Here is a 9,586-nt window from a genome sequence, read left to right on the forward strand (position 1 = left end):
CTGCTGCTGCTGCTGCTGCTCTGCTGCTGCTGCTGCTGCTGCTGCTCTGCTGCTGCTGCTACTGCTGCTGCTGCTGCTGCTGCTGCTGCTGCTACTACTACTGCTACTACAGCTGCTGCTACTGCTGCTGCTGCATGCTGGCGTGGCGATGACGGTTGTATCTAAGCAGCATTGTCACGTTATGTGCGGTCTCTCGCTCTCTTGCGAGCGTTTCCGCTCCCTCTAACTCTCTCTTCCCCCTCTCCCTCCTTCACTCTCTCTTACACATTCTCTCTCTCCCTTTCCATCTTTTTCTTATCTTGTTGATGTTGATCTCTGATTGTTTATGCAGATGACAATACTTTCAATACTTCAACAGAGATGCCAACCACTACGATTTATCCGTATTTTATACGAATTTCGATTCCTTTTGCACCACCACGACCAGTTTGTATCAAACTACGAATTTCACTGTGATAGAAAAAAAAATTTTGTTGTAAATTTATTGTCATTTTTGACCCTCAGAATGCAGGAAATTGCATCTCAGAATCAAACAATTTTCCGGGGGGGCATGCGTGACCCTCGAACTACTAATTTGAAGGCCAGAAACTACAGATTGCTTCAAATATGTGTTGGCATCTCTGCTTCAATTCAATTCCCACATTGCTCTCTGTCTCTCCATCCATCCGTCTGCCTCTGCATCTCACTGCGTCGAATTCGGCTCTTGCAGGTGGAAAACCAGATGACATCACGGTGGTGCTGGCGTCGGTGACCTTGAATGACTAATGAAGGTCGTCTCGCCGCGGGGGAACACTAGTTGCCGTTGCCATCGGTTCGTGCCGCGTTCCGGGAATTCCAGACGTCGTCGCAAAACTCGGAACTCTCGCTGGGATCGCCATGGCAACCGTCGGACTCCGACGACCCATCCAGCGTCCGTCTGCGGATGTTGATGCTTCGAGGGGGAAGTCGGTGGCGGCGTTTCGCGCGCTGTGCGCTTCTCGAATCCGGGACGAACCCACCTTGCCGCTGCCGGACACAGTCGCCGATGTTTCATAGGAAACGTGGAAATTGCTGGGATCTGGGATAGCGTGTTCCTTTCTGAGGGTGTTCTCCGGAACGATCTCTCCCACTGAGGGTCTGGTTTTCCCCCGAAAAGAGGAACACTACTGTGATGTTATTGTAGGATGCAGTCAGAGCGTGCTTTCTTTCTCTCTGGTGGCGTGGCACCAGGGTTCGAATTTTGGGTGAAAATCTAGTGGACAGCAGGACCACCAACTTCAGAAAGTTGGTGGTCCTGCACAAAAGTTGGTGGTCCGCTTATTTACTAGCAGTGAGTAACAAAATAGTATACAAAAATAACCATTGGCATTAACAGCATAGATGTAACTTAGAGTTGGTTAAATAATATATCTCAAGCTCTAGGAATGCTGGGGGAGCTTGTGGGAAAGGTTTTACTTTCGTTTTTTTTCTCCCCAGTCCACGGTACCCCCATGCATAGATCAATGCTGCTGCACATCTGCAAAGTTACAAGTGCCTATAGAATCTTGATACAGTTAACATTGCTTCTAGATATCTAACTGAATAAAAATAGTCCACTTTCTACGTAAAGAAAAGTGCCGAATTCAGTTAACAGCTTTGATTACGTGCATGTCAGGTATCACTGGTCGTGCCCTCACTCCCCACGATAACCCCTGCGACATATGAACTTATTGTTATGCGGTCATAAAAACACTGGGGTCATGCCGCAATCGATTTCTTAGACTGTCACGAGGTTTTGTTCGTGTGGCGAATCATGCGTTGAGGGAGTTCATGCCCTCGGCTCTAGATGTTTTGGATACCCCGTCTACACTCAGGAACCGAGCATATTAGAATGCGCTCCCGTTTACAAGTCTGTCTAAACAGCCGTTGCGATAACCGTAGTATTTCAGCGTAATATGAGGGGAAAAAGTGCCGGTCAGGAGGACCGGCAGTTTCGTAGAGATTGTGGCCGAAGCAAAAACTTGGTGGCCTCGGGCCTCCGGGTTGGCACCAATTTCGAACGCTGCGTGGCGCGCACCCGCTTTCACGTAGGCGCCCGAAATCCAACGCTCGTCCGTAGAGTCTGATTTCTATGTTACGGAATTCCGGTTTCCGAGTTGATTCTGGGATCTTCGGGACCAGATTCCATTTTGGAGTTCCTAGGACCGGACTTTGTTCCGGAATGACCGGGCTCTACTCCATCTGTATTCCCTAGTACTCGGAGCTTGCTCAATTACTGGGAAATTCTGGATTATGGAGGGGATGGGAGAGGGGTCATGCTTGTGTAGTATGGAGTACTGGTAGACTTTAACGATCTCACCTAAGCCCTGATTAAGCTTGACTTAAGGTTTAACATTTTGCACGTCAGTGCAATTATAAATATATCGAAGCGTATCGAACGCTAGATAATAATGTAAATATAACTTAATTAATATTGTGTGCTAACCCAATGAGAAGCGCTATGAGATCGTACGGGGGTGGGGGGGTGCGGATATTCGGGGGATGGGCAGCAGAGGGTAGAGTTCTGAATTGGAGAGTTTAGATTGTGGGCAACCTTACAGAGAGATTCTACGAAGAGAGAGGTGACTCTAATCTAGTGACTGACTCTGAATACGTCTTGGAGAAGATTACCACCTCTCCCCTCGCCCTACTCGGCCTTCGATAAAGTTGCTTGGAAGATCAAAGCTAAGTCGGTCTGTATGGGTGGTGTATGCCAGAACGTCAAACAAGTGGCACTTTGGTACTCAGCAGAGTTTTTAGAACTTTCCGTCGCAACAACGATTGGCTGGGGCAGGGGCAAAGGTGAATGGAGGGAGGGGGTATTTTCATCCTGATCTCTGTGTGCAATTCGTTTTCGGAGTCGTTAGCAATCGTTGCTCGTTAATCGCACGTCTGGTAATTATTTAACGGAGAAATAGTTGTGCGGTTTTGTAATCTAGGTGCGTTGAGCTGATGCTGGTTACTTGGAAAAGGCTTAAAAGCATATCGGCGCATTTTGACAGGGTTTATGGCGTTATAGAGGGCGCTAGCTATAACTTGTACCTGTGGCGATGTATCGCCACAGGTAGTGGAGATTATAGAGGGCGCTATCTATGACGTGGGAACATGGCGATGTTTTATGGCGAATATGTGTGATTATAGAGGGCGCTGTCTATGACCTGCGAATGTGGCGATGTGTTATGGCGAGTATATGTGATTGCAGAGGGCGCCGTCTATGACGTAGGAGCGTGGCGATGTATAGTGACAGGTAGTGGTGACCATAAGGGTGCTGTACCGCGTAGCGACGGGTTTTCACAGATAGCGAGAAGTCGCGCACGCCGTTGGCTCACAATCCACAATGCACATGACGTACGTCATTATAAAATAGACGAGTAATGTACTTGTAAATATAGGTAACAAAATAGGGTAGATGAAGGAATCGACTGTAGAGAGAGTGTACATATGTACGCGTCGTCCCGAATGATGAGTGAAGGCTAACGGATAGCCCGCACGACTTTGCTGTAATATAGTAATAATGTAAGTGTGATAGTGCGGTAGTACGATGGGCAGTGCACACGACTGGTGCGCAGTGGATCTGAGAGTATTTGTCTGTACGCGCGTGATTTTGTAGATGTACACCTGCGTTGTCGTTGGGCAGCTTATGCTTAACCCCCCATAAGCTTAAGCTTATGCTTACCATTAGTAGCCGGTCCGAAGAGCTGAATCAATCACTGATCGTAGGTGCGTGTGCACGAGCGCCGGTATCAGTGTAAGCAGCGCCGATCATGTGTGCGCGAGCGCGCGTGTGTGTGTGTGCTTAGCGTAGAGCCAATGTGTGGAGTGAAAAGTGTAAAGTGTTGCAGCAAAAATGCGCACAGTACGTAGTCATTACTGTACACCAAGGAGCTACATATAACTATATATATATATACATATATATATATATTTAGCTCCTTGCTGTACACCACATCAACGATACAGTGGCGCCATCTCTTGGTAGTAATTGGTCAGTGTTAAGTAAAGCGTGTACGTGTGTGTGTGTAGAGAGAGAGAGAGAGAGAGGTAGATAGAGAGTTTTGATGCACAAGTAGTGGGTTCTTGTAAAGCCAGTGACGAGCTACGCGCACAACACAGACTGTTTGCCAGGGTACTATTACGATCAATCTTATATTACATTCGTGATCAGCACGGCATCTGCTGCACGTAGTGGTAGAGCGAAATAATGAGAGTCTCACGAAAAAACTGCGAAGAACTAAGCAAGAGCCCAATTACACGGACCTCAACTGTTGTTGACCATCTGTCCGATTGTTCATGTATTATAATTATCATATATATATATATATTAATATTTATGTGTGCAGGGCTGTAGCCTCCAGGGGGCGAGCAAGGAGGGCAATTTTATCTTTTTTGGGGGGATTGGAAAAAATGTGATTATTGGTAAAATAGATGTGACGAAGCCTACAACAGTATATCGTCATGCCTCCGTCAGGACGCATGGCATATCGTCAGGCATACAAAAGTGTTCTCTCGTCGTTATTCAGTTCGGTCGTGAAATTTAGCCCCCTCGGTCACCTAAGTATTTGAACAAGCTACCACCTTGCATGCGTGTTATATTTGTCTCCATTAACTCCTGATATATATATATATATATGTTCTATATATATATATATACGGTATATACCTATATATATATATACGGTATATATATACATGTTCTATGCACAGCTTACCAATGACAGGAACGTGTTGTTTATGATTTATGATTATATATTTTCCCTGAAAATGTCATCGTCATATCTGTGAAAATTAAACAATTGCTCATTCGTAATACTAATGGACTCGTGTTACTTGTGATGCTTTTGTGTATATATATTATAGATTATAGATGCAATCGACATTAGCACATACGGTACGTTATATAGTTACCCCTTCTCGTGATGCGCTGTCCCAATACGACACAAGTTATTAAAAAGCGACGAATTAAGTTCAAACCGCGATAGCGAAAATAGATTTCAAATCGCACACGACCGATATTATCGATACGTGATCGATATCCTCAGAGATACCCTAACCCCCACGCACCCACTAGTCTAACTGATACGCTCTCTCTCATTACGTCATGGTATGACGTCACTTGATGACGTCACGGTCCGGTGACGTCCGGTTGCTGTGAGATGGGAGTTGACTTGTCAGCATTGCTATTAATACGTCAAGTCGTCGTCAGCAGCTACATACAGTACACACGCGGGGCCATGGGTGGCGAGGGGAAAGTGGAGCGGGGCAGTTGTACCGCGTGGTTGTACACAGTGTGAAACGGGGTTATTTCTATAGCATCCGGCCAGCTTTGGCGGTCTCTCGGTGGGTGGTGGGGGAGGGGCTGACTGTTTACGTAGTCTCTTCTCGTAGGTGGTGGGGGAGGGGCTGACTGTTTACGTAGTCTCTTTTCGGGGGGAGGGGCTGACTGTTTACGTAGGCTTGTCTCGTTACGCAGTTTTCCTCTCGCGTTTCTGTACAAGGATGAGGGAGGGAGGGGGCGACCGGTTATTTTCGGGACGCAGATCGAGTTATACCATGACGAGGAAAGAGGGAGAGAGGGAGGAGGAGGTTAGGGAGAGGAGGAGGAGGTTAGGGAGAGCAGGAGGAGGTTAGGGCGAGGAGAAGGAGGAGTTGGGGAAGGCGTGGGGGATGATGGGAGGGCGGGTAGGAGGAGGGGAAGGCGTGGGAGATGAGGGGAGGGCGGGTAGGAGGAGGGGAAGGCGTGAGAGATGAGGGGAGGGCGGGTAGGAGGAGGGGAAGGCGTGGGAGATGAAGGGAGGGCGGGTAGGAGGAGGGAAGGGGAGGACGGGGCCGGTAAGGAGGAGGAAAAGGAAAGAAGGTTGTAGTTCAATCGGCTGCCAATAAACTTTCCGTCAAGTAAAAATAGAGAGACCCTCACTTCTATAGGTTTCATCGTCTGTTTCCATATGCCATGTCCTGACCTGCGAGATTCGTGTTTGTAAACAATTACTGCAAAGGCTTACTCTCCATCCTAGGCAAGGCTCCAGGGCAAGGATGAGAATAGCATGAATGTATATAGCCCGAGGAGGGGGAGAAGTGGCATGGGGTCTCGTGGAGAATGTGGGCGCTGCGGGTGGTTGCCTCGATCACTTCTAATTACTTATGGCTGTCATTAATTACGTAACGCGGGTGGAGACTGTATAGGCTTACGTTGTAACACTGCGCGATCTATCTAAGAAGTTAGGATAATTAGAATGATATTGAAACATTAGAAAATGCAATATTAAATAATAAATGAAAAACAATTAAGGAAAAATAAAACGTAAAAAGTTTTACAGAATGGTAGGTATTCGAAGCGTTGTTCTCTCTTTCTTTGGGGAGGGGGGGGGGACTATAACGTCTACTACGCTACCGACTAAGCCATTACTCAAGTGTGATTTTTTTTCTGTGCAAGATAGCTATGTGGTGTAGGTACTATCTCTATAAGGCGTGGGTACTATCTCTATAATATAATCTAAATATCATATCTAAGATTATATTATAGAGATCAGTGGCGCGTAATCATTCCTTGCCATAAATGTGAGGGCGCTGTAGTCGCTTGCTCTCTCATTATTTAAAAAAATAACTGTAATATTATACAAGACATTTATATAATATAAATTTATTATAGGATATGTGTGCCCATTGCAATTTCTCCACAATATATTCTAGAAGGTAATAAAAATAGTTGTTTTCCGCGTCCACGCTTCCATTGTGTGAATCATGGGATATCTAGACATCACCATGTGGAAACATTGTTGGCATGCGCCGAGAACACTTATCGTTGAGTAATGTTAGCGTTAATGTAGTGTTAGTATATTTATTTCTATTCAGAGCGTAAACTATTCAAATAGCCTAACCAAATAAAATAAAAGGGACTACATCGAAGTTGGAGAGAGGCAAAGTTGATCAAATACACACAGGTCAACACTGCAGAACAGTGCAGCACTTGGCAGTGCACTGTGCATGCAGATCGCAGTAGAAAATATTCAAGATGATGAGATTAGGTATCTTACGGTCGCTTCTACCAAAACTGGAACCCGTATCGGTGGCGCGGCTGCTTTCGAACGCAGTTCTAAGAACCACGTCATGTAACGCACATCGCTTGTTATCCGACATTCGCCGCGAACACAACCCACGGGTTTTCCTCTCGTCGTCTGCCGCCCGAGCGTGCGACGGAGTGCCGTGCGGTGGCGACACCAGGAACTACTCGCAGCAGACGGACGAGGACGCCGCGGAGACGGGCGCGCCGGACCTCCTCTCGCAGCAGCTGGAGCGCGTCGCCACGGCGACGGCGGCGCTCGACCTCGTCACGCGCCACGCCGACGTCATGAACGACGCGCACGTGTTTGCGGCGCTATTCGCCGTCGCCCGCCTCTCCCGCCATGCGCCCGTCGCCGCCGACGACCCTCGTCTGCAGACGCTGTGCCGCCACGTCGAGCGCAAGGCCCGGTTCTTCGCGCCAGAGGAACTCGTGAACGCGTTCAAGTACTGCGGGCAACTTCGGCTGAGCGCGCGTTCCCGAGTCGTGCAGACGCTTCTGCAGCTGATCCGCCGCGTCATCAACGACCTTGACGTCGAACAGCTGATGTTCGTCTCGTTCCTCCTGCAGCGGCAGCGCGAGACGACGACCGTCGGCAACGCGTTGCTCATCGCCGCGCCGCTCGTCGTCGCCATGGAGACGCGCGCCTCCCTCGGCGCGATGTCGCTGCCGCGGCTCGTCGACGCGATCGAGTTTTTCGCGCGCTTCCCCGACGCCGTCCCCGCGGGGATCGCGGCAGCGGTCGCTGCGCGCATCGGCGAGGAGGGCGGGGGCGTGACCGCGGCGCAGGCGATGCGCACGCTCGCGTCGCTCTCGCGGCTGCGGCTTCGCGACGACGCGGCGGTCGCGGCGGCGTCGCGCGCGATTGCGGCGGGATGCGGCGAGCTCGCGGACGCGGCCGTCGCGGCGATCGCGCGCTGCTGCAGCATCCTCGGTTGCGGCGACGCGCGGCTGCTCGACGCGGCGGCGGCAGAGACGGCGCGGCGCGGCGGCGGGCTCGCGAGCGCCTACCCGCTCGCGCAGCTCTGCGCCGAACGCTCGCACTTTTCGCGCGCTCTCACGGACCACATCGCCCGCCTCCTCGCCGCCGACCCCTCCCTCGCCGGCGACCGGCGATACTCCCTCCTCACGCTCGCCGACTTCCTCTCCGTGTCCGACTACCGCGCGGCGGGGACGGACGCGGTGGTGCGCCACCTGGCGGGCTGCGCGGCGCAGGTGGAGACGCTGCGAGCGCGAGACTTCTGGCTGTACGTCGGGTTCGCGAAGGCGCTCGTCGTGCTGGGGAGGTACGATGACGCGATACTGAGGGAGGTGTGCAATCCCGACAACGTCGATTACCTGCTGAATCGCTACCGTCCAGGTGCGGCGACGACGACACGATTTATTACTATTATTATTATTATTATTATAATTATTATCATTATTCTTTGTATTGTTGTTTATTTTATATTGTTATGGACTTGGTGATGATTTGACCAGGTGTGGCGATGACGTTCGAGTCTATTATTATATTTTATTTTTATTTTGTTTGTTTTGTTATTAATTTTATATTGTTATTTCCTATGCACTTTTCAAGTAAATTTTATAATTGCGTAAAATCTGGAGAGGAAATCATGTAAACCATAACGAACGTTATCTCGTTATCTCGCGATGATGTCTCGATGGAACAGGAAGTTTCGCATTTATTCGGTGTTTTGCGTTTGCAGAGAAGCGTGAGGTGAATCTACGCGACCTTCACTTCATCGACCAGGCAGTGAGCATGGAGTGCATGAGTTACTGCGGACCTCAGCTCAGCGACGCTTACCGCAACGAAGCCATCGCGTTGACGCGAGGTACGCAGCGAGCGAACCACAGCGGTCGCATCCCGGCCGTCACCACGGAAACCTCACGCTCGCTCGCTACATCTTAGCTTCGTATCTCGTTCTGAACTCGCGTAATTTTTTACCGCATTTGCTAACTTGTATTATGTTGATCTACTTGATTAGGATTTAATTACATGTCCTCGTCTTTGCATCAAGTCGGCTAAAGGTGTCTGATGCGTATTAGTGGATAGACTTAGACTTTTAATTGGTTTGAATTAATTGTAATGACTTTATTAAGGATTTAAAGTGCACGTGTTGTTTGGCATGGTCTGATTGTGCGCTGTTACGCTGTACGCATTATGGTTAGGCTATAGATATTATGAATGTACTATGCATATAACACATTATATAATATCAGGTCACACATTGTATTTATATGCTGTGGTGCAGATTATATTCCTGTTCCTCTCACCCGCAGAAACTAACCAGGACTATCCTCTTCACGGTGCTCTGGAACGAGGATTCGGGGATGCACAGTATGTCAAGACTAATGTCTACACACGCCACGGTCACCACATAGGTATGCACCCAGGCATGGTACACGACTGTAATCTGTTTTCGCCTGAGCTTCAGCTCTCTTGTTTGGAAGACACTGGCGTTTGAATAACAACTGTATTGACACTTGTTATAAATATATATATCAGGTATAATTATTTATTTGTAGTCGTTG

This window comes from Priapulus caudatus, unplaced genomic scaffold (genome assembly GCF_000485595.1).
Source record: "Priapulus caudatus unplaced genomic scaffold, Priapulus_caudatus-5.0.1 Scaffold1090, whole genome shotgun sequence".
NCBI lineage: Eukaryota > Metazoa > Priapulida > Priapulimorpha > Priapulimorphida > Priapulidae > Priapulus > Priapulus caudatus.